Source organism: Notechis scutatus, chromosome 6, assembly GCF_049901735.1.
Source record: "Notechis scutatus isolate UNSWTSFEM ecotype Mainland chromosome 6, rNotScu1.2, whole genome shotgun sequence".
NCBI lineage: Eukaryota > Metazoa > Chordata > Lepidosauria > Squamata > Elapidae > Notechis > Notechis scutatus.
The window spans coordinates 6,353,910-6,380,952 of NC_142014.1; the positions used below are offsets into that span (position 1 = coordinate 6,353,910).

General features: G+C 38.7%; 1 long non-coding RNA gene across 1 annotated transcript in view; it reads left to right on the plus strand.

The window, feature by feature from the left end:
* The window catches only part of LOC148130110 (uncharacterized), a 35,807-nt gene that overhangs the window by 1,767 nt on the left and 6,997 nt on the right, over positions 1-27,043 (plus strand). The window contains exon 2 of the long non-coding RNA XR_015750257.1: positions 23,757-23,897. This is a non-coding gene — a long non-coding RNA (uncharacterized LOC148130110). The remainder of the gene's footprint in view (positions 1-23,756; positions 23,898-27,043) is intronic.

Sequence of the window (27,043 nt, forward strand, 5' to 3'; positions counted from 1 at the left end):
CAATGCTATAGAGCATTGCACACCAGAACAACTAGACATAAGAACAGATTTTTCCCGAATGCCATCATTCTGCTAAACAAATAATTCCCTCAACACTGTCAAACTATTTACTAAGTCTGCATTACTATTACTATTAATCCTCCCATCCTTCCTTTCGCCCATCTCCTCCTACTGATGACTGTATGACTGTAACTTTGTTGCTTGTATCCTTACCAGAGGTAGTATTCAGCATTGACCAGTTCTGGAGAACTGGTAGCGGAAATTTTGAGTAGTTTGGAGAACCAGCAAATACCATCTCTGACTGGAGATTTTACAGTATCCTTCCCCAGCCACGCCCACCAAGCAATGCCCACAGAACCGGTAGTAAAAATTTTTGAATCCCACCACTGATCCTTATGATTTATATTGATTGTCTCCTAGTATGATTTGATTGCTTATTTGTACCCTATGACTATCATTACGTGTATCACCTTATGATTCTTGATGAATGTATCTTTTCTTTTTTGTACATTGAGAGCATATGCATCAAAGACAAGTGCTTTGTGTGTCCAATCACACTTGGCCAATATGTGTCCAATCACACTTGGCCAATATGTGTCCAATCACACTTGGCCAATAAAGAATTTTTTCATTCATTCATTCATTCATTCATTCATTCATTTATTCTATCTATCTATCTATCTATCTATCTATCTATCTATCTATCTATCTATCTATCTATCTATCTATCCCAGATTCAGTCAGGCATTCAAGCTGCTGGCGGCGGCGGCCACCTAAACAGCCGTGATGTTCCCTCTCCAGCCAGCCACCATTGCCTGACCTGCTCCTTGCCAGCTGGTGCAAAGCCTCGCCATTCTTCTCCTTGTTGTTGTCATGCTCCCTACCCAAGCAGCAGTAAGCTCTGCAGGACAGGGTCTCATTCCTGCTCTGGTGCAGTGAACTACAGTGGGCTGATGCAGGTGTGAAGGGCCTGGCCCTGCAGTGCTTCCTCAGTTGAAGGTTTTGTTCAGCCTTCAAACAGTAAGGTTGGCACATGCAAGCAAGCAAGCAGCACACCAGGACCACAGACGGCGTTGGTTCCCAGAAGTGGGATGCAAATATTTTTACTACCGGTTCTGTGGGCGTGGTTAGGTGGGCATGGCCATGTGATTGGGTGGGCATGGCTTTTTTTGCACACACACACACACACACGTGCTCTGTTTGTTTGTTTTTTGCCTCTTGGGCCTCAGGAAAGCCTCCTGGGAGTCCGTTTTTGCTCAGGAAGTCAAAAAAATGGAGTGCTGCGCATACACACACACCCGCAGTCTGTTTTTGGCCTACTGGACCTCAGGGAAGCCTCCTGGGCAAAGCAGTAAGACAGAGAGTGGATGGGAACAGCTGATTGTCGGGAGGAAAAAAAAGAAATACTGGTTCGACCAAACTGGTAGCTGGTTTTTTTATTACCAGTTTGGCTGAATAGTAACGTTTTTTACTACCAGTTCGTCCGAATCGGGCCAAACCAGTAGAATACCAGCACTGTTCCTGCACCTGGTCAATTCTGATTCCACAGCGAGCCTTACTGTTTGAAGGCTGAATGAAGCATTTAACTGAGCCAAGTCCTTTACACCGGCATCCGGCCTGCTGGAGTTCGCTGCGCTGGGGCAGGAATGAGACCCTGTCCTGAGTAGCCCGCTGCCGCTTGGGTGGGGAGGAGGAGGAGAATAATGGTGAGGCTTTGTGCCAGCTGGCAAGGAACAGGTCAGGCGGTGCTGGCTGGCTGGCTGGCTGGCTGGCTAGTTGGTTGGGGAGGTGGCAATCATGACTGCTTAGGTGGCTGCCACCGCCAGCAGCTTGAATGCCCCGACTGAAGCTGGAATTTGCCGTGCCGGGGGAGAAATGAGAAGCCCTGCTCTCCCGCAGAGCCTGCACTGCTTGAGTGGGGAGGACAAGGAGATAAACGGCTGTTCAATTGGCTCTTCTCCCCCGCCGCTACCAGCAGCTTGAATACCTCAACTAAAGCAGGGACTGCACACTTGGTCTCTCTCATCCCCCCCCCCCCTCCATACACATACACACAGAGTTTGGAAAGTCCCCCTTCTCTCTCTTTGTCTCTGCGTTGCTGTGGCAGCAGTTGTGGCACTTCAGTGACTGGCTGGCAAGGTGCTCAGATAAGCCGGTGTGGGTGTGGGTGTGGGGCGGCTCCGCACACCCCTCCACCTTGCTTTGTACTCCACCATCCTGCCTCACCTTTTGGCCATTGCACTAGTGCATTGCTCAGCCTCCTGCTGGGTTATGGCGGCAAGCCAGGAGAAGAAGTGGCGAAGAATGAAGCAAGGTGGGGGGCGGTGGAGGACGAAGCAAGGCAGGGGAGTGCGGAGTGACCCCACCCACCCCACCCTGTCCCAGCTTACCTGAGAGCCTTTCAGCCAGGCCAAACCCTCACACACTCCCGCCATCCAGGGCAGCCACACTAACCTTTCCAGCTCCTTTTGCCGCTGCGTGCAGAGCAAATAAAGTAGTCTTTGGGACTATGGTTTAAAAAAAATAGTTCGGACCTTCCAATTTCTCATGAAAAAAAAAAATCTTGCGAGGTTGGAAGGTCTGAATTATTTTTTTATTATAGTCTCACAGACTACCTTAGTTAGTCTGCATGCGGTGATGAAGTACTGGGCCTGTGCATGCGCACACCCACTGGGATGGCAGGGACTGGGCCAAAGTGGCACATTGCAGACCCTTACAGTTTCCAGGATGGCCACGTGGGCCAGATTCGGCCTCATCGGACTGTCCTTGAGTTTGACACCCCTGTTCTAGAAGAATGAAATATTTTGAGGAATATTTAAAAAGCCAGAATATTATATTTCCACAAAGGGAGTAATGGAGAAACATTTTTTTTAGAGGCAGGAAGCAGACTCAGTCTTTTTAATATCCCCAGCAGATATTTTGTGCCCATTAAGAAAGAGTCGCGATGATACAGCATGTGATCTTGGAGGTCTGAGATCGCTGCTGATATCTTTGCTCCTGGATGGTCCAATCAGATCTAAACCGTCCCAAAGAGACGGTGAAAGTAAAGAGCGCATCCTGTCAATCCCAGGGATACCGCAAAGTCCCTGGTAGATCCAGGAGAAGCTCTTTTTGCCAGCGGCAAAGAGGCAGCCATTAAAGCTGCTGAAGTTGGGACAGCTCCAAAACAAAAGAGAACGGAAAGAGAGAGTGTGCCGGTTTGGTGAGAATTTTTTCTTTATTCTAAGATTTGAAAGGACACCCTAAGGAAAAGAAAGAATCTGTAAAAGTTTGGACAGAAGTGACTAAGTGGCGATTTTAAACAGGAATGTCAAAGTAATATTTTTTTTTCTCATTGGTGGATTTTCTACACACGATCTTATATTTTGAAACTGGACTGGTTTTTTCTCTTCTTTTCTCTATTTTTTTTCTCCTTTTTGATTTTATAATATTCTAGGCTAGAGGTTCCCTTTTAGTTATTTTTTTAAAAATATCTTTTTCTTTTTTTAAATTAATTCTTATTATATTTTGCTTGGAAAAGGAGGGGGAAAGTGAAAGCAAAAGAAACTTTGTAACACTGCCAACTAGAGGCTTGGAAATATTCTATTTCTCTTTTGACCAGACAAAGCTGAGAAAGAACTGAGACTTCTTTTCAAGGACATTGCCTGTTTGATAAGATAGAGGGGAAGAGCATGGGAGAGTATTATTGCAGGTGCTCTTCTGGGTTTCTATCAACAGCTGGAGTCTGGTGTTGAAGCTTATAGGAAAAGAAAAGGTGATAAGTCTCTGGAGAAGAGAGTTATAACAAGAGCCTTGGATAATTAAACAAAGTGCAGTGTGCTCTTTTTATTTTTTCTAAGCTGTGCTACCCCTCCTCATCAATTTACTTTTTGTAATAGCTATTTGGATTTTTGGCCCTTTGGAACTCGTCTTTGTTTTTTTTTTTCTTCTCTTTGGAAGTTAAATTTCTATGCTTGCTCTTTATTTTAAAGTGGCTTCTTTTTTCCTACTATTTTTATTTGGAATTGCAATTGGTTATTTTGCAATTGGATTAAGGTCTAGAAGAACCTGAAGATTTTGAATTGCTCGAAATGAGTAGGAAATTAACAGCCCCTGGTTCCTCAACTTCTACTTCTTCCTCTCCACCATCTGGAGGACAACGTTCAATACAGACAATGTTACGGCAAGAAAAAGAACAAGAAAAAGTGACCCTGCAGATCATTATGCAAGGAACTCAAAATATTCAAACAAGAACAGAGAATATTGAAAAGAGAACAGAGAACATCAAACAAAGAACAGGGAAAACTGATGAAAAGGTGGAGAACATCCAACAAATGATGATGAAGTACGATGAGAGACTCCAAAAAATTGAAGAAGATAAACAAAGAGACAAGAAAATTGGAGATATTGATAACAGATTAACTGTGGTTGAATAAGATAAAAGTGGTATGCTGAGATGGGAGATGGACAGATCAGAATTTTATCTTAGATTCCAAAACATAGAGGAAGGGACAAAACCTAGCTGAGATAATGATAGAAATATTGGCTGAAGCTTTGGAAATAACTCAAGAGAAGATGATGGATGGAATAGATGAGGTCTATCGAGTCTTCACAAGATATGCAATGAGAAATAGCTTACCAAGAGAAGTTCACATCAGATTTACAAAGAAAGCCATTAAAACGCAAATATTGTAAGTGGCAAGAGAGAAAAAATTGAAATACAAAGACAAGGAGATTGTGGTCTTGAAACAAGTACCCAGAAGAGTGAGAGAGATGAGAAGAGAATACCAATTCCTGACCAAAATGCTACTTTAAAAAGAGGTGAATTATAGATGGCTGATTCCAGAAGGTTTAATGTTCCCATGGCAAGAACAGAGACATAGAATTGATTCAATTGAGAAAGCTGAATCATTTTACACAGAATTTTTTAGAGGGAAAGAGGAAGAGGCAGAAAAAGAAATTTCACTAATTGAATTCCAAGAGGACTGCCAAAAGGCGACTGAAAAAGAAGGCGCAGTAGGTGGAAAGGTGGAAGACAAATAACAACTTAATGTGAATTGGCGATTCATGTTATTACTGCTGGAACAGATGGGCTTTGCTAAAAATTTTATTCAAGCAATAGAAGCTATATATCATAAGCAAACGGCAAAGGTAATGATAGAGGGAGAACTGACAGACTCTATCGATATAAGAAAAGGAACAAGACAAGGGTGCCCACTATCACCTCTGTTTTTTGTGTTAACCTTGGAAGTGCTAAATAGAAATATTAGAGATGAAAAAAATATAAAAGGGATGAAAATTGAAAAGGAAGAATTTAAATTGCAAGCATTTGCAGATGATCTGGTTTTCATTTTAGAAGACCCACTAGAAACAGCATCAAAATTGATAGAAAAGATAGAGACATATGGAAAGGTGGCTGGTTTGAAAATAAATAAAGATAAGACAAAGATCCTGACAAAAAATATGTTATCAAGACAAAAGGAAGAACTGGCAGATCTATTGAAAATCCAGGTCACGAATAAGATCAAATACTTGGGGATATATTTGACAGCAAGATGCATTACACTAAAAGATAATAATTATATCAAACTTAAGCAGCAGATAGTGCTAGATTTGGCGAAATGGGAAAATTTACAACTGTCATTAATAGGGAGAATATCAACAATCAAGATGAATATATTACCCAGAATTTTATATTTGTTCCAAACAATTCCAATTAGGCTTGGAAAAGATTACTTTGAAGATTTAAATAAAATTGTGTTGAAATATATATGGCAAGGTAAGAAAGTGAGAATAAAGTTAAATTTTTGCAAGATGCTAGAATAAGAGGAGGATTTGGTTTGCCTAATTGGGAGTTGTATTACCAAGCTACAAATTTGATGTGGGTTAAGGAATGGATAACATTAAGAAATGCTAGATTGTTGACATTAGAAGGACATGATCTATTGTTGGGGTGGCATGCTTTTTTATGGTTATAAAGGAACTAAAAAACAGGGGTATTTTAGAAGAAATTATACACGGGAGTCTCTGGTTAAACCGGGAGAAGATTAAAAGACAATGTTATTTGAAAATTCCAGTCTGGCTATCGACTATTGAAGCATTTTCATATCCTATAATATACAAAAAGGAACAAACAGTTAGATATGGTGAAATATTGAATGAAAAGGGTGAACTCAAATCTATACAAAAACTAGAGGAACAAGGTATAAAGATGAATTGGTTTTCATATGCGCAAATACATTCAAGGTATGATAAAGATTCTAAAACAGAAGGTTTCTATGATAAAACTGACTGACTTAGATAAGATTTTGACAGGTACTGATGAAAAGGTGATTTTAAAAATGTATGGATATTTATTAGAAATTAAACTAGAAGAAGAACAAGTTAAAGAAACTATGATTGCTTGGAGAAAGAATTTTGGATATGGGATTGATCTAGAGAAATGGCAAAAACTGTGGTCTCAAAATTATAAAATGACAATGTCAACAGCACATAAAGAAAATTTGTATAAGATGTTTTACAGGTGGCATTTTCTCCTGACAAGAATAGCAAGAATGTTCAAGAATAAATCCGAAAAATGTTGGAAATGTCATCAGACACCTGGCTCATATTACCATATGTGGTGGACATGTGCGGATGCTAAAAAATATTGGACTAAAATCCACATGTGGTTGGAAAAAATGACAAAAAAGCATATAGATTTGAAACCAGAGATATTTTTATTGGGAATTTTACCTGAAATATATAGTAAAGACTTGAAATACCTGATTGTAAATGTATTAACAGCGGCTAGGATTGTATTTACTAAAAATTGGAAAAATGAGAAAACACAATCACAGGAGGAAATCATTAAGAAAATATTGGAATGTGCTGAAATGAGTAGCTTGACATTTGAAATTAGAGAACAAGATGATAAACAATTTTATAAAATTTGGGATCTATTCTATCAATGGTTAGACAATAAAATATAGTAATGAAATATGTAGATTCTTAGAAAATAATAAATATATAAAGATGTATTCTTTTCTTATTATATCTACAAAATGATTTTAGGATAGATTTGGGATGATAATATGAACCGTCATAAAACAAATTAAGGAAAATATGATTATTTCGTAAAACATGAATGAATAAAAGTATAGTCAAATGATTGATGAATAATGATATTAATGTATTTAATATTTGATTGAAAATACAAGAGTGTATACAATGTAATTGTAATTGAAGACTACTAAATGGAAGCACAAAACAATTTGTAAACCAACACACTCTATGTATATATATGGAAGATGGCTTGATGTTTTTATGTTTTGTTTGTTTATGTTTGTTTTAAAAACCAATAAATTTTTAAAAAAAGATTGGGCCATTTGTACCACCTATCCCAAACCACATAATAGTCCGAGTCATCTTTGCCTCTTAATTCCATTGTGAATTTATCCAGTTCTGCACAATCCATTGTTTTTTGTGTCAAGTCTTCTTCAGATTGTATCTTTTCCTTCTTCCATCCCTGTGCGAAGGCTATTCTCGCCGCAGTTATGATATGTATAATGATGTATCGGATGAGCCTTGCTCAATTTTCCCTTAATTATTCCTAATAAGAATATTTCCGGTTCGAGTTCTAATTTGTGCTCTGTAATTTCTAATAAGTATCTTTGTACCCTCATCCAATATTTTTTAACCTCTGGACACTGCCACCACATATGGAAGAACGTTCCTTCTTTGTGTTTACACTTCCAACATTCTGCTTTTGTGTTTGGATACATTTTGGCCAATCTTGCTGGGGCTAGGTGCCGCCTACAAAACATTTTATATTGATTTTCTTTAAATGCTGTTGACAATGTCAATTTACAGTTATCAATCCACATTTTTTCCCAATCCTCTAAATTTATATTATGCCCTACATTTTTTGCCCAGGCAATCACTGATCCCTTTACTATTTCCTCTTCTAATTCCACTTCCAACAAATAGTTATACATTCTTGTTATAAATTTTATCTCCTTGCCTGTCAAAATTTGGTCCACTTGTTGTAAGTCCTTTTCTATCCCTTGTTCTTCTAAGTCTTTCCTAAATTTTGTCTGAATTTGTAAGTATGACCACCAATCTATAATTATATCTTGTTCTTTTAATTTATCAATCATTTTTAACTTCCCCTGATTATCTAATAGTTCTTCATATCTGACCATTTCCCTTGTATCTCTCATATTTGGGTGTAATATCGTTTCTATTGGTGAGACCCATTTTGGTATCTTCATATAATGTTTTCTTTTAACCTTTTCCCAAGTTTGGAGTCGTGATTCTCTTATCAAATGTCTATGGAAGTATGTATGTGTCTTGTTTGTTTGTTTGTTTGTCCCATAGGAAGGCATGCCACCCTGCTTGGAGGTCGTGGCCCTCAATTGCCAAAATTATTTTATTTTTCAAGTTTATCCACTCCATCACCCATAATAGTACTGCTGCTTGGGAATACAGTTCCCATTTTGGGAGTCCAAGTCCTCCTCCTCTTCTTCTTCTTCTTCTTCTTCTTTTTTTTTTTGTAAATTTTATTTGAGTTTTCACAAAAAGAAAAAAAAAACACAATTAAAACATCTTTTTTGAAAGCAGCATAATCCCGGGTTACATTTCTTCATGCAGACACAATTTCAGGTTCATGCTCATTTTTATATTCTATTCCATATCTTATTACAATTTTACACTTTCTACATAGCTTCTCCCCTCTTTTAATTTCCTCAATTTTATTATATTTATTTCATCTCAATTCAAATCATTATATTTATATTTTTTGTCTGTCCTGTTTCAATTGTCTATTATCTTTTCTCATTAAACAAAATTTCTCCTGTAGTTACTGATTGGAGTATGACGCCTTTATATCTTTCCCCTAAAGTTATAACACTCAATATAATACATAGCTTCCATTCAGATTCTGTTTGGTACATTCTTAAACTACACATAATATTCTTATAAAAAAGAAAAAATTATAAATGTATACAATTAAAACAACATTCCATTCCAATTCAATTCTATCATTAATATTAAAATTCATTAAAGTCTTAGGATTTTTCACATTACTTTTCAATTAAATATCATACCTCTATGGGAACAATTATTAGCTTTCCATAATCAATTCCCCCCTCTTCACTTATATTTTATAAAACATTGACTAATTAAAGTGTTCCCATTCCTTCCTAATTCAATTTTCTCATTTATTTTATTTCATTTACTTTATTCACAAACATTTCACTAAGTTACACTAACCATTCTATCCCTCGTTCTAATCATATGTTGTTTCCAATTTTCTAAAGTTATTTCTATTTCAAATATAACAACACAATCTCATGTACCTTTACAGAATCCCCCTTTCAGTTCAATTTTTACCCATTATCTCTAAATAGGTCCTGTTTCTTTATATCTTGCTCCGGACCTTTGTGACTTCTTTTCCTTTCCTTCTTCTCTCTCTTCTTCTCCCTCCCCTTTTTACCCCTTTGTCTCTCTACCTCTACTTCCCTCTTCTGTATTCCCCTTTTCTGTTGTTTTCCAGTATTATACTTATTTTTCGAATTATTTTTCTTTTCTTTGGTTGTTTTTTTAAATCTTAAATTCTCCATCCTCTTTCCCTCCTTTCCTTTTTCTTCCCCATGTAGTTACTTGTTCATTAAAGATGGCTTATTCTTTGTCCCAGTCTTCTTGTTTTGCAGTCTTTTCTTGTTTCTCATAGTTCCAAATCTCAATTTCTAAGAATTGAAAAACGAAGCCAAAGGAACCTTTCCCTTCTTGTGCCTCTTCTTTGTATTTTTTAAGTTCCATTTTCAATTCATCAAAAAGTGATGCCATTGTAAAAAAATTTAAACAACCACCCGATTGATTTTAGTCATTCAAATATAATAGCCATAAGTCCAAAAGTCACCAAGTAATCCAAATACACACAAACTGTTTCTTTTTGCTCTTTCTTTTTCCCCCACTTTCTCTTCCTGGGGTTACTATTTAGTTGCAAAGTTTCAGTTAAAATGTATCTTTTAGAAGCCTTATTGAAATTTCACTTTAGATTCTTTTAAAGTCCAGGCAGTCTCCTCCCTCTTCCAGATCCTGCCCTGATTCTTTTTCTCTCCCTTCCTGCTTATAGAAGAAAAAGTTTTTAATGTCCAGAAATCTTTATTGTCCCTTAGGCATTTAGTTATATTTTCAGCTTAATTGCCTGTTGATGCCAAAGCAGATTTTTCCAATTTCTTATTCTTAATTGTCAATATAAGGAAGGAGAGAGAAGGGAAAAAAAGCCAAACCTTTCCCTTTTCACTTTCTTTCGCTGCTTCCGACTCTTCTTTGGGAGCGATGTTATTTCTTGTAAAATTTAAATTCCAGGGTACCTTAGTTATTGCTTTTTCAACTTAGCCCGGTCAGCCAAAACTTTCACTTCTTATCTTCCTCCTGCACATTCTTTTCCGGTTGAGTTCTTCTTTGAGGTGGCCATTTCTCACCACCGCTCCTACCGCCTTCGGGAAAGGGAGTTTGACCAGCTGACGAGGAGAGATGCGGCTCTCCTCGACCCTGCTGGCAGTCTCCCCCTTCTTCACCACCTCTACGGGGTGGCTTAGCCCCGAAACCAGCCAGCTCGGGGCGCTCCAGCGGTGAGCCCAGGCAGAAACCGCGCACGATCGCGGATTCCTGTTTGTCGCTGAAGCCCTTCAAACCGGATGTCCCAATGCACTTATTCAATCTTGAGTCAGGAACTGGTACTGCTTTCTGAGGTCTCTCATCCTTTTAGGTACCTGTTTTAGAACTGGTATCTGTTTTCCACAGTACTCCAGTGGCTCATCCCGAGTTCTATGAAGAATTTCATCATGGATCGATTTTTTAATGAATTTAATATGTATTTCCTTAGGTAGATTGTGCCTTCTTCCATAGTTGATTTGTATACGATAGATTTCATCCATTTCTGATATCATTTCTTCTTTCTCCATACCCAATGCTTTTGCTATCAATTCCACCATAGTATTGGGAAGGTCTTCTCCTTTTTCCTCTTTAATATTTTGGAAGTGCAGATACCAGGCTGCTTTTTCTGCTTCTAGGAAGATGACTGAAGTTTCTAGTTTCTTATTAGCTTGCATTAATCTCTCATTAATTTCGTCTACTTTCCTTTCTTCCTGATCCATTCTTTCTCCCATTTGCTCCAACTTCTGTTCATTTTTGTTTACTCATTGTTGAAAGACCTCAAATTTAGTGTCCATTACTGACATCCTTTCTTTGACCTCTCCCGTATTATTCCTGATCACACCAATCTCCTTTTTCAGTTCTTCATGATCGCTTTTTTTGTACCATGTCTTCAATGGATTTTTGGGTTGAAGGGCTGGACGCCATCATCAAAGCCTGTGATATCATTTTTTGCCAAGTCTAATCTTCCTCAAATTTGTGTTGCTTGTCATGTTCTACAATCTTCTCAAAAAGGTCACCTTTCAACCAAAATTCCCATCTTCTTTTCACTACTCTCTTTCCTTCCACTATTTTTCTTGTAATATTATTATTATTATTATTATTATTATTATTATTATTATTATTATTATTATTATTATTATTATTGTTGTTGTTGTTATTTCCTTATCCAGTGAGCTAAATTATGCCAAATAAATCTTGAGTCCTAAGTTCACAACAATTGCAGTAGTTAATTTAAGGTTATATAGTATGTATCCTAAATCTTAATCACAATTGATAACAATTAACTATTGATCTTAGTAAATAGCAATAAATAAAAAGTATTTGATTACAAAGTATGAACTTAATTACAATACCAGTAAGATAGCAAATAGTATTTCTTATAGAAATGGAAATATATTATAAATATATGAGGTTAGTCTAGTAGTATTCTGTAATTCCTAATTGCACATCAAATTTAATTATTTAATTTTACTACTAGATTAGATAAATTTATATAACACTAATTCATTAATAGTATAAATTAAGTAATAGTATATAATGAACAATGAACCATTCCTTGAACAAAAGCCCCCACCCTTTTTCAATTATTCCACAATCACTTTTAACTTTTATAGATCAAATTCATCAGGATAAAAAGAAATATTTTCCTTAGGCAAATCACTTTTAACTTTTTTAGATCAAGTTCATCAAAACAAAAAAAGTACTTTCCAGCACCACTGTCACTGATCTTCTTCTTCCTCTCTAGCCAGTAGGTGTCTCACTCTCTCCTTAATGCTGTCCAAAAGTGCTCTGTCACTTATAACAACTCCATTTTATTTCAGTACTTTTTCCTCTTCTTAAAAACTTATTAAATAGCAACAGCAAATTCAAATTTCTTCTTGTGAGTTATCAAGCAAACTCTCCTCTGTTCACCACAGCTCTCAAATTAACAAACCACACTTAGCACTGCCCAGATTTACCATTATCTCCACTCCGACTTACTGTCTGGCATTTCCTACTGATCTGTCTGCCACCACCACTCTCTCGCTGCTTCTCCTCTGGTCTGTTTAGACTTTCTCTTCTGCCAGAACTCACTCAATCACAAAAAAGGTGCTCCCTTTCACTTCCTCATCTGCAGAAGAAGCCCAGGGAATAATTTAGTCAAAAGCCACTCCACCGTTGTTCTGCTGGCTCATCGCTAGCCTCGTCCCTCTGTCAGGTTGTTCAGTTGGCCATTGCCGACTATCTTCTTCCTGGTCCATTTGATCAGTTCTTGTTGGGTTTCTGACCATGTTCCACCACAAGCTGCTGCTTGGAAGTGTTCCATGGGATGCCCACTCTTCCGGCTATCCCTCCAGGATCTTCAAAAGACTTCAAAAGACTTGGTGGAAACTCGTCTCTGTTTTGGGCGGCATGATGGGCCATCATCTCTAATGGTAGCCTGATCAAATTCCTCCCTCAGCTGCTTTATGGATCTCCCCAGGTGTTCTGTCAGGAGTTTGGGGGCTCTGGCCTGTTCCCAGTCCCACAGCCAATCCACTCTTCCCAGCTCACTCAGGGGCCTTTCCCCCCTTTTTATTGGGAGTTAACATGTTCATACTACCTGGGTGTAGCTGACTCTGAGACACATAATTCACTGTCACCCTTGACCCTGGTTTTCCCCCATCCCCTGCGTGTATCGCAATTCATATTCTCCAATGAGACACATCCACAGCCAAGAGTCATCTATCATGTTCCCCAGTTAGATTTTTGCGTGGCAGAAACTTCAGTAACCTAGTTACAATGTCTGAAAAAACTATGCATGGAATGCACTTTCGATTTCCATGCTGCCGCACTGCTCTTTCAAACTCCTTTCTCCCCTCTCTTTCTGTTGGCAACTATAAAACGACTATAGAAATGTTTTTATTAGTTGACAGATGTTCTCTGTTGAGTCGGCACGCCAGATCACAAAACTCTTCTGTCTATTCAGCCACCACTCTGAGGCCTTGGCACATGATTTTGATGCAGACCCTGGCTTTACAGTCAGCTAGGTTCTGCTGACAAACTGCTGACAAAGTGCTGTCACGAACTGATCAACATTTCTCAACTCGGATGCGTTTGCATTGTGAAGCGTTACCATCTAGCAGGTTGCAGCTCCCTCCAGTACAGGGAGCCTCCTCACGTTGGCACCTTCAGTGGGAATTTCAGACTTGTACTCTTGCGCATATGTCAGGACATAGGCCCGAAAGAATCACAGCTGTTGGAGGCTACCATCAAATTTCATGCCCAGGGGTGGGATCTTCTGGCTGTTTGCTTTCGCTGGAGAGTCTGGGCCATCTCTGAAGACAATCCCCTTCCCTAATTCCCAAGTGGATACAGCAAAAGTGAAAACATGTGAAAAATACCAGCAAGGCTTCCTCCCCTCCTTCCTCGCAACAGAATGGCAGGAAACTATGGTGGACCTGACATCATGCTTGATAAATGTTTACCTAATCTACTACTTTCCACTTTAGAGAAGATTGTTGGGAAGATTTTAGTGAATCCACTACAAAGTTCCTATATAAAACAGAGTTCCTTTTCAGTCAGAATTCAGGACCAGGCAGAGGACAGAAGCAGCATTGGCCATTTTGAGATTTCTCATTCTTCTTGTATCTCCTAGGAGAGATGCAGGCCTGATTTAGTATGTTATGAATGGACCTGTGGGTCTTTGGGAGATGAAGTCAGTGGGCCATTATAAGGGGAATATTCTCTGATAGAGTCACTTTAATAGCTTGAATACTGATATTCAATTGCTGAAAGCTAGTGGCAAGGAGTGTCCAATAATTGTGACAAATATTCAACATGTAGCCAGCAGCTGAGGACTTGCATCTATTTATTTATCAATTTTTTCTTGATCTTACACAAGCTCTTTGAATGTATGTATGTATATATGTATGTATGTATGTACGTACGTATGTATATATGTATGTATATATGTATTTTATTCAGCCTTGTTCGTCTGTTCATGAGGGCGGGTTTCCAAATGGCTGGTGTCATCTCTTTTATTCATGCTGTGTGGGCGTTTTTCTATCTCTATGGCTGTATATATATATATACAGTGTGTATATATGTGTATGGTATTCAGCCTTGTTCGTTTCGGCAGAATCTCATCTGCCATCATCAGGCTTCTGTACTGTGTTCGTATGTGAGTCAGACTTTTACAGTTTTTGTCTTTGTTCGTCTGTGAGTCAGACTTTTTATTGTGTTCATCTTTTACAACTGTAAAAGTCTGACTCACAGACAAACACAATACAGAAGCCTGATGATGGCAGATGAGATTCTGCCGAAACGTTGCTATAACTTTAAAAGCACAACTATAATGATGTGGGAAAATACCCGAACAAAGCTGAATACCATACACATATATACACACTGTATATATATATATACAGCCATAGAGATAGAAAAACGCCCACACAGCATGAATAAAAGAGATGACACCAGCCATTTGGAAACCCGCCCTCATGAACAGACGAGTACCCAACATGATAAATGACACCAGACCCACACCCATGAGGGCCACACAAGATGCCACCACCACACTTCCACGTAAAAATCAGACTCACACCCACACAGAAGATGAGACACGACCACAGACCAGAAGCCGCACTGCAGCTGCATCACTACCCACTTCAAACTCCTCTGAACCATACATGAAGCGAACTGACCCCCACCATGAAGATGTGGCACGACCACGAACTCGAAGCCAAACGAACACAGACCCAGACCCCAAACTCAAAGCCATATTAAAAACCCAAAATGCTACATCACAGCCACCCGCTCAGGACATCACATCAGAAAACTCAAGAAATTACACCTCAAGAACTCAAGAAGTCACAACACAGCAAATGACCCAGGATATCACAGCACAAGACCAAGGATACCACAGCAATAAATCTCACAAGGTCATCACACAACCCATTACCCAAGCTGTTACTACACAGGAGGCTAATCGAAAAGAGATCAAAACACAAACGACCCAGGAGATTACAACGCAAGACCCAGGATACCACAACAAAAGAACTCACAAGCCCATCACACAACCCATTACCCAAGCCGTTAAAACACAAGAGGCTAACGACCCAGGAGATGACAGCACAAGATCCAGGATATCTCTACAACAAAAGGCCATTACACAGCCCATTATACCAACATCAACTCCATCAACCAATCAAGAGGCTGCAGCACAGCCAACCAGCCCAGCACACCATCCCCCCACTTGTATATAGAGAGATGGCAGCTCCGGTCACACACTGCTTGCACTGGCACTAAGCCGAAAGCACCAGCCTGAAGATGGCGAGTGGGACCTCGCCGAACGCTTGCCTAGATACTTTGAATCTTACGCGGGAGAAAACCCGAATACCAAAGATCCATATATATATATATATATATATATATATATATATATATATATATATATATATATATATATATATATATATATATATATATATATATGAATAAAATCTCTCACCTATCAACAGTATTTTCAGGTTAACAGACACATAAATTATTAAATTAGATTACTAAAAAAATCCACAATTAGTTTTTATAAATACTTGTTATCAGTAAATTAATCTGATATGCCAATTGTAGAAATGGAATATAACAAAGGATTGAGGAGTTGCCTTTTGTTTAAACAAATGGTAATCTTTTAATTCAATCTTAATATCTATATCATATTCAAAAAAAGTTCAGTCTTATTGGGTCCTACTGTGTTTGTATAGAAAAAGAATTAATAAATCATCCTGTTGTTGGAGATACACTGAGAAGTATGCTTCATTAAACTATATTCTACAATGTCCTAAAATTGCTATATTCTGGGGATGATTAACACATGTTAATTTGACTTTGATAAGGATTAATGTTTTTGAATATCTATATTCTTTGGACCTACTTACAGTATATGGAAATTGATGGGTTGACAAAAAATAGATTTATTATATCCTTGTGTGGGACAAGCATAACGCTGAGGGTGTCCATTGCTGTGCAATTGGAGCCCAAATGCCTATCAGAAAAGGTCCTCCCAATTATCTCTTTGCAATACCCTATGATCCATTAATTGGCTGTCCATTTCCACAGAAAAGCTAAGAGGCAAAACAAAAATAAAGAAAAACCAGGAGAAGGTCAAGAAGACCAAGATCAATGGTTAAAATAGTCCTAGCCACAAGGATGGCAGCTAAAGTTCTTGGATGTGAATGTTCTCCTGAAGATGACAAGGGAAGACAGTCTATCCTTCTAATGGGAAGCATTCTCACAATCTTTTCTAGCCCTAGTTTGGAATGTGAACATTCTTCAGATTAGATCACAGTTTGTCCAAGTATGATCAGGTTTCCAAGTGATGAAATCCATTTAAAAAGAAAAGAACCAAGTCCATCTTCCGTTATAATTTCTTTTATTTAGGAAAGCATCAATTTGGCAAAGTCCATGGTAATTCTGGATCTGACACAACCTGGAATTACCCCACAATATTAAAAGTTAGAAACAATCCCCCAAAGTCACATTCTCCAATAGAAGTAATTCAACGTTGCTTGATGTCATTAATCTCCACCTCAAGGGGCCTAAGCACGGACAGCTCGTTTTCCCATGGGAAGAAGAATCACCTAGCCAAAACAACTCTCTCTATCTCCATTCCTCCCCGCTTAGGAATGTTGCAAGCCCGAAACCCTTCCCTCCCCCCATGACTGCCACAGAGAAAGTAAGAAAAAGAATGTATACTAAGCCTAACTAAAGTGGCTACACATATGTCAATTTCGGGCTTGACAGCATGTTCAGAATCAAATCAGAAGCATTCACATCCCAGCTTGATCGTCCTATGAGTTAGGAAACTAGGTACTATAAGCAGGTACTGAAAAATACCTAACCAAGCCATCCTAGGCATAGATTGGGATTTTCTTCCTTGGAAGTTATTCCCATCTTCCCTATTGGATGAATTGCATTTCTTTATAAGACTAACAGAAAATAAGATTCTGCTATGCTGTCCCTGAGAATAAGTATAGTGAATGGTTAAAGTTTCTGATAAATTAATATAGCCTATGTGATAAATCTATGGTATTCTTTGGTTTGTCTTTAAATTACAGCAGTCAATTTCTCATCTTTTTGGCTGCATTATGTAATTAATTAATTACAGAATTGGAAATTAGAAAACCCCTGATCTACTGTAGTCTTTTTACCTAGATTGAGGAGCACTTTAATCCATAGAACAGCCTTCAGAGCACTCATGTGTACCTCTTTCTTAAGAAAGGGAAAGTAAACTTCTGGAAAAGGTTCTTCTCCTCTAAAGATGCAACTTTTAGGCCTGGATTTCCATGTGTTTGAACTGAAATTGTGTTGTAAATCACACAACCTTAGCACTATATTTGTCTGAGAAGTATATAACAAATGCGTAGGTGAAAGGCAACTATCCTGTCTCAAAGAGATGCAGGGACATGTTGATTATTATACAAGTACAGCACTCACATCATATTTAATAATAGGGCTGCAAGGAGACTTCTACAATTGTCAGTCTAGTAATTTGAACTTATGCAACCATTCCTTTTTGTATCTATAATCACTGCGGCATTTCTTGAAATAAATTGCATACTGGCTTAGACAGATGCTATTAATATTTTGATAACTTTTCAATCAATCTTAGATTTTACTGTCCATTACTTAAGTTCAGATCAGAGTTTCTTCAAAGTCATGAAACCCTTTGACATTTATGCATGCATAATATAATCTTAATAGATAAAGTAGAGAGGATATTAATAAAATTTCTTTTTATCTTCCTTTTAAAATTTGAGACTACTTCTTCTTCTTCTTCTTCTTCTTCTTCTTCTTCTTCTTCTTCTTCTTCTTCTTCTTCTTCTTCTTCTTCTTCTTCTTCTTCTTCTTCTTCTTCTTCCTCCTCCTCCTCCTCCTCCTCCTCCTCCTCCTCCTCCTCCTCCTCCTCCTCCTCCTCCATTGCATGAGAAATAATGAATAATATTTTAGTCAGTGGTGGGATTCAAATAATTTAACAACCGGTTCTCTGCCCTAATGACCAGTGAGATAGGCGTAGCTGGGTGATCATGTGATTGGGTGGACATGGCCAACTCAATATCACTTACATTGAGGGATGCCTCACCTCAACCCTCACCTCCCCCAGCCACTCCTCACCCAGCACTGTTCGGCCTCTTCCCCATCAGCTGGTGGCCAGGAGGCCAGGCACTCCCACAGTCTGCCCTGACCAGGTGGGCGGTTGAGTGGAGGAGTGTTAGCTGGCGGAGGGGTGATGCAGGAGACACAGCCTCATGGTTCCTTGCCACCTCCCTCACGGGCAGCTATGGGGGACAAGATGTGGACTGGGGGAGGGGGTCAAGTTGCAGTGGCTCAGCTCTGGCTCATCTTCCTCTCTGCCACCAGCCATGGGAGAAAGGAAACAGCAGGTAGGAATCAGGGTTGTGGCCAGCTGGGAAAACCGAACCACTGCCCAGAGCTGTCAGCAGTGGGGTGGGTGAGGTGGGAGCTGCACGGCGTGCCTGCCTTGAAGTTCCCTGCCCTTTCTTTGTAAATCTGCCCAAAAGAGGGAGGAATGGAAGCAGGGGGTGGGATTCTACCGGTTAGGATCGGTTCTATAGACCCAGTTGTTACGATTCTGCACAGTTTGGAGAACCAGCAAATCATGCCCCTGGCTGGACCTGCCCCTCTCCGCCCACCCCTCCCCTCCCCACCCAGTCAGTCTTTATTGCACATGCACAACATCACTGACTGCATTCTCCCCCACCCAGTCACTCCTTAAAGTATTTTCCCACTCCCAACAATCAGCTGTTCCGATGATCAGCTGTTGCGATGATCCCCGTCACTGTCTTACTGCTTCACCCAAGGAGGCTTCCATGAGGCCCAGAAGGCAAAAAAAAACCAGGGTGGCGTGCTGCAAACAAAAAAAGCCATGCCCATCTAATCACATGATCACACCCACCTAGCCACACCCACCTAGCCATGCCCACAGAACCGGTTGTTAAAAAAATGGAATCCCACCCTTGAGTTGAAGCCCCCCCCCCCACCTGGCCCCCTTGTTGGACACAAAGTCCTCACCATCTGGCCCTGCCTGCCAGCCTCTCCAGGGCCAGGGAAAATTATCCCTTTCTGTGCGGTCCTCGGGAGTCTGCCCAGGAGTGGCTGGCAGGCTCAGACTAGGCTGGCTGGCTCACAAGATTGCAGCAGCAGTGGTCGGGGTTGGGATCGCTGCTTGGGGACGCAGCCAGACCTGGATCTTGGTGCGCTTGAGCTTTTCCTTGCTCCAGACTCCCGACTGTCCACCTAAACCCATGGAGGTGAGAGAAGCAAAAGAGGGTTGGCTATTTCCCTAGGTTTGTCCAGCTGTTGGGAGGAAAATGGACAAGGAGGCAGTTCATCTGCCCCTGGCTACCAGTGGGCAGGGAGTGGACAGGACCGCAAGGCTGCACCACCTGCATAGCCCCTCTGCCAGCCAGCCCTCCCCCACAAGTCAGCCCATCCAATGACCCATGCCCTTTGGCCAAGTGTGGCGGTCCCAAAGCAGGTCTCCCTCCCTCCCTCGCCATTAGCCTTTACCTTCACAGGCAACCACGGTGAACAGAGTGGTGTGCGCCCTGCAAGCTGGAAGGTGGGCAGGGTCTGCATCGCCCACATCGCCCCTCTGCCAGCTTGGCCCTCCCCCACCTACCCACTCACCCTTCAGATGAGCACGGAAGGTACAGATTGGATTTCCCTCCCCGCAACCATCAGCCTTACCTTCCAGCCACCCGCTGGCAGCTGCGGCAGGTGAGGTATCTCCACTCCAAGTCACTGTCTGTTTCCCCCCAGACAGCTGGACAAACCTAGGCAAAAAGCCAGCCAAGCTAGGAAAGGCTGGAAGGACAGGGGCAAGAGGCAGGGTGGAGCAGGGCAGGGCAGGGATGCCCAATAGTAGGATCAGTTGGTTTGCCAAACGGCAGAAAAAGTTAACTACTGGTTCGTGCTAAATGGTGCGAGCCGGCTGAATCCTACCACCGATTTCAGTGCAAAAGGCTTATTGTCATGTGATATTTCTGAGCAATGTGCTACAGTCAACTAGATTTTGAAATCCTTTGAAGCTATAAGAAGAAATCTATAAAAATAAAATGTTCCATTAGTATGGTACAATAAAACAGCAAACGTATCACCTAATGTACAAGCATTGAAATATATCTAAGCAGAATCAGAAGAAATAAACACCTCAATTTACAGAAAACTTTCTAACCTGATTCTACATTGATCTCTACAAAATTGTGAATGTATAAGAACACTGCACGCCTACTATTCATGTAACTAGAAACTAAAATCCATAGTTTAGGAAAGAATTGATCCGTCTTCAAGTCCATATGTGCAGCGTTGTATTAATATTGTGAGAGTGTTCAAATGTGAAACGTATAATCTACCTTCATCATGGTATTACCCCTAAGGTCTATTATACTTACTTTCCTTGAAGGGAATCAGCAGCTAGCAAATAAAATAAGAACAATGATGGACAACTCTAGAATCAGATGGAACATCCACTCCCAAAACAGAAATAAAGTATTAAAAATATGATGTTATAAGAGTTTTTACTTAAGAAAGTTCTTCAAACCATATAAAAATTTATCTAATTAACACATAATTTCCAGCTTAGATAGCAGCACCCAGCTGACTTATGATGATTTTAAAATGACAATAACAACAGAACCCCAGAGCAAAGTCAGATCTGGTTAGTACTTGGATGGATGACTACTAAAACTGCTAGGCTAGATTGAGAATTGGGGAAAAAACATCTTGGAAGACAGCTTTTGCAAACCACTTCTATATTAACATTAAGAAAGCTACCGTCATGGATCCATCTGGTCAACCAAAATTGAGTTCAGTTTTAGGGAGTTAATTCTAATTCATAATGTGGTTGGTTGCTTTTTTGTTTGTGTAATATGGAACATTATTCTCTAACATTACATTATTCCAAAGATGAGTAGCATCAAGACTATGTTCAAGTAATCATGATTTCCAGAGTCCTGCTTTACTGTTTTTGGCTGCACCTAGATTTAGTGATTTAACAGATTTAACAGATTAACAGTTGGAAGGACCTTGTAAGTCATCTAGTCCAACCCCTTGCCCAAGCAGGAGACCCTACACCATTTCTGACAAATAGCAGTCCAATCTCTTCTTGAAAGTCTCAAGTGATGAAGCTCCCACAATTTCCGAAGGCAAGCTGTTCCATTGGTTGATCGTTCTCACTGTCAGAAAATTTCTCCTTATTTCCTTCAGCGGCTCTGTTTTAATAACACCTACATCTGAATCAAACTCATTAACTTTGGAATGATGTAAATGACTTATAAGGCACTGATAAGCAAGACAATATAATTGAACTAAGATGCCTTTACTGATTAGATTTGCATTTCGTTTCAAATCACTCAACAATCCCCTGAGGGGAGAAATTTTAACTGCTGAATCTTTCCCCTGTCCTGATAAACATTTGCAATTTCACTGTTTTTCCACTCAAAGGAAATGTTGATATGTATGGCTCAAAGGAATCTTTGTATATTTGGGTGCAGTTGAACCAGAAGTTTTGTTTCTTTTTTATTTTTGTTTTGTATTTCTCATCCTATTCTGTCCTTCATCTCTATAACTCATATGAAGGTATGTTTCCGGTATTCCCTGCTTAGAACATGAATAAAATAAGAGTGTGGCCTTAGCTTTCTTTGTACCTTTTTCTTGAATTGGCATCTTGCCTTGAATGTTTCCGTATCCAGATTTGCTAGAAATATAAGGATGGACTTGGTAACAGATAAAAGCCAGACTTTCTTAAGCATAAGGGTAGAGAAAGCTATCCTCAATAGTTGCAAAAACTTTGTGATGATTTTAAATGACTGCAAAATGAAAAAGAAGATTTTTCAAGTGTAATATCTCTTATTTGAGACAACTTATTTATAATATTATTGTTAAGTACATTACTGGTTTTCTTAAAGTAAGCATAACAAATGTTTTATCTAAGAAACATGATCGTTTCTTAACTTTGGGATTTAGAGTTCAATTTCTGTTTCAAATGAGGCTTGAACTATAACAAGTAGCAGATATTCCAATACAAACTACTGGAATGTCTCCTTTAACGCTCTAAGCCTGAACTTGCACGAATTAAATTTGTTTGTTTGTGAGGGGTCCTTGGTGGTCTCTGAGCTTGGCTGTTTCCTTGCAGATATTTCATTATCCAAACTAGGTAACGTTATCAATGCTATTGCTTGCTTGTTTGTATATTAACTTTATTGTAAATAACAAGCTCGCCTGTCAACAACCACAATTGGGACCAGAATTTTGATCCTAAGCAATATGGTCATTAATTGAGTCATAAGATGACTGGGCCTGATTTTACAGCAATGTTTACTGTGGTCATTAAGCAAATCACCACAATTGTTAAATGAATCCAGCATCCTCAATCCAACTTGCTTGTTGGAAACTGCCCCCAAAGGCTGCAAATCGTGATCATCTGACCACAGAATGCTGCAACTATCAAAAGTATGGCCAACTGCCATGCACTCAGATTGTAATCATGTTACTGTGCGGCTGTTATGATGGTCCCAACTTTGAGGATGTATTATAAGTCGTTTTTCTCAGGAGCCCACACAACTATCATTATGGTTATAATGTCCAGGGTGATTTCATGGAAGATATAATACACTGCTGTTCTGTTGCTGCTGTTGTTTTGACTCTTAATCCAAGATTTTAAATTAGCTCTTCAAAGAAATGCTATATGTGATTGTATAAAGAAAGAAGTTATTTTTTTTAGCTTTTTACTATAGAGTATTTCTTATCATCAATAGCAGTCTCTTACCTTTTAAAGTCTAAGCTAAATTTCTAACCAGTAATTTAATAAATAAGACAGTGTGTGTATAGGGGGGAGGGGAACATGTGTTATAATCTGAAAGATAATGGCTGTGGTTCTGTCCCATTTTAATCTCAGTGCTTGGATTGTGATGCTGCAAATCCAGGTTGCAGATTTTGACTCTCTTCCCCCATCCAAGGACAGTACTGATCAAAACTGTAAGATATTATGAATGCTTTTTATCATGCAAGCATATTATCTCTTTTGCAACTATGAGTTTTTCCCACTTTCTATCCTAACTTGTGGTTAAAACAATAAAAATGTGATAGTCTGCTGAATGATTGATCCACTGAAGTGTTGCTGGTAGATGAAGTCATTCATATCATTGCCAATAGCAATTCAAAGTCCCTGAAAATTGCCTTTTTCTACACAGTAGCACTGAAAGATTGTGGAGTTTTCATTACTGTAATGATAATAATTCCATGGCAAATTAAATAAAATTTATAAATAAAATTATAATAATAAAATAAATAAAATTTATTTAATTTTACAGTATTTCAGTTAGATGATACTCAAGAGGATCATGAAACTGAACCACAATGATATACACAGAAAGAATAACAACATCCTTTCAAGTTCTTATGGCTATTGTAGATGGCCTGGATTCACTGTCCGTTTGATTCAAAAGAGAAATGTAAGTTTATTTCCTTATTTGTTTATTTGTATCCCACCTTTATTGTTTTTACAAATAACTCAAGGTAGCAAACTATCCAGCACACTTTCCTCCTCCTACTTTCCCCACAAGAACAGCCATATGAGGTGAGTTGGATTGAGAGAGAGTGACTGACGGAAGATCACCCATCTGGTTTCTACCCGTGGGCTGTCAGACTCCTGAATGGAAAATAATCTCATGTCAACATAGTATGATAGACTTGTGGGACTGGCGCGTTGGGCAATAAGTTCATATGGTACAATAAGATATTGTGTTTGTTAGTAGGATTCACTGGGTTAGGGATTTTTCTTTTTTTCTCTTCACTGTGAGTTGTGTTGGGGGGGGCGCACGAAGAGAGACTCAGCCAATCTCATTGTACACAAGTTGTACTCTGACAATAAAGGTTTATTTGATTTGATTTGATTTCATGCCTTGGGTGGGATTAGAACTCACAACCTCCTGGCTTCTAGCCTGGTACCTTAATGCTAGCTCAAACTGGCTTTTCTTTGTATTTATTAGCCACCCAAGTATAATAGACTGAGCAGCATCAACAATGAGAGAATGGCAACAAAAATTTTAGAAATACAGTTCAATCATCACAACTACATACTTTTAAAACATGCATTTTCCAATCTTCTACCAGAAAATTGAGAAGGTGAGGAGTTATAGAAGAAGGTAGGATCTAATCAACCTCCCTAAATGTCAATATAAAAGTCTAGCTATCTCAGAATGAACAGTCCAGTGGTTTCCAAGGAAACTTCTTAAGGACCGCTCTCTGTGAAATTCTATAATGACAAGCTTATTTTAAAAATTACTTTCTCAGCCTTCTCTTGCAATCTGAAGCCCTGGAAGTAAGTTCAGTAGGAGGGGGGTTCAGAAGGATCAAATGAATTGTCTATGCCCTAGCCTAGAAGCGTTTGCAATGTACTGTATTTGGATTCTGCGGCATATTTGCTTGGAATTCAAATAGGGCACCCACTATTTTGGATATTACCAGGACCTGTATACTAGCCTGTTTATAGCTACCATAAAAATCCCTATCATTACTAGGCCTTGAATACTCAACGTGGAGTCATTCTGAGTATGATTGGATACTGAAATTAGAGATCTCCATTCCTGAAATTTAAACAGACTTAGAGCCAGTCTTCATTCCTTTAACAAGTGCTTTGAAAAATTCTGCCAACATTCAGCCAATCTTAAAAGCCCTGACAGTAGTTATGGGAAGACATGAAAAGTGGGGAGGGATTTCATAAGCAACAATAAAAAACAAAAAAAAAACCCCACACAGATGCTGCCTTGATAATGATTGAGGCAATTATACTTAATAAAAATATAGATTTGTATCTAACTTTCAGCAGATGCTAGTGTCTACAAAAGCTAGTCTCTACTAATGAAATGACAAAAGAATGCAAGACCAAGTCATTAAATTATCCCATTTAGTCTCTTGATGGAAAAGCATTGGAAAGAGAATGAGGTAGGATAGAGAATATTTTTTTCCTATTCCTCTTATAGTACCTTCCAAATAATTAATTAATAAATAATTAAAATATATAACTGGTCCTTGACTTACAACCATTCAATTAATGATGATTTGAAATAATGACAGAAAAAGGCACTGATGACATAAATTGGAATTTATGATCACTGCCTCCACCTCTGCAATTATGTGATCTCAATTTGGGCACTTGGCATTTATGACTGGTTGCAGCATCATGTAGTCACATGAACGTGATTTTGACTTTTTTGCCAGATTACAGCAAAAATGTTATTGGTTAAACTGGATTTCCACTTATCATAAAAATAATTGTAAAATTGGTCTGGTCACATTATGATTCAACTATAACCACAATGACTTATAACAGAAATTCCAGTCCTAATTTGTAGTTGTACGAAAATAAACTCTTTATATTCAAGCATAAAAAAGAATGGAATGTAGGATTTAACAAGATTAGGACTGTATTTCTTCCATCTTCAGAGCTGTCATTGATTTAAATCACTGATTCAGAAATACTGGTGTCACTATGATAAGAAAGAATCTGAAAAATTGAAAATTTGGGGGCAGGATCTTTTTTTTTTCTTGAAAGTGGAGAGAAAATCATATGTGTAGGAAAATGTAAGACAGTTGGTCAGATAAAAATGTGAGATTTCATTAAGTAGAAAATGATGGCAAAGTCATACAAAACAATAGTGATCCAAAAAATTGTAGGAAAACCAGGCTGGTGTGTGGGGAAGAATGAGCAGGCTGAAAACATGATTTTAAAATATATTAATTAAATAGTAAATCTGCTTATAAATAATCTGAGATCTTTCTATACACATTACTATAGGTCTGCTGTTATTTCTTTTTTGGAAAAAGTTCATAAAAGCTACCATACAATTTACCGAGATCAATGTTCAATGTACTAAAGATGATGGAGCATTAGTTTAATTTCTATTGTGGTTAACTGGCTGTACAAATAATATCTTCCTTTGAGCTTTAAGTTAATAAAATATTTAACACTTGGTATCTCTATTTTTAGATGGTGAGGTTCAAAAGGTGTCAATATTTGGCAGAATGTCCCTTCTGGCATCTCATTCTCTCTGAAATAAAAGATTGAAAAGAGAAGGGAAAAATGAATTCTGTTAACTCTAGTCATAATAATTCAATCTATCTATATATTTGTTGCTAAAACAGGTTAAACATAAACTCTTTATATTCTTTAAGTATATAGTCACATTTTTTTAAAAAAGCTGTTCTGGAACACCTGAACTTCTATTAATTGTTTTTTTCTGTGAATAAATTGCTATTTGTGTTGTGGGTAAATTATGGAAAATGAACCTCTGAATAAGCAATATAAAAATTAATATAAAAAATAAATGTGGATCAATGCAAGAAATATTGTTTAAAGAATGCCCCGATATCATGCCTTAAGATACTGAGGGAAGAAGCACAAAGAAATCAAATCCTTAACTGAACGATGGTACCAGGGATGGGATCCAACAGGGTTAACTACCAGTTCGGCCATTTACGAGGTTCGAGGATTTACGATGTGCTTCCCTGCACGCTGCCGGTGGGCGCCTGTAAATCATCATCAGCATGCTGCATGCAGAGAAGCAGCCTTTCAAAAACCCCTTTTTTCCTGTTTTTT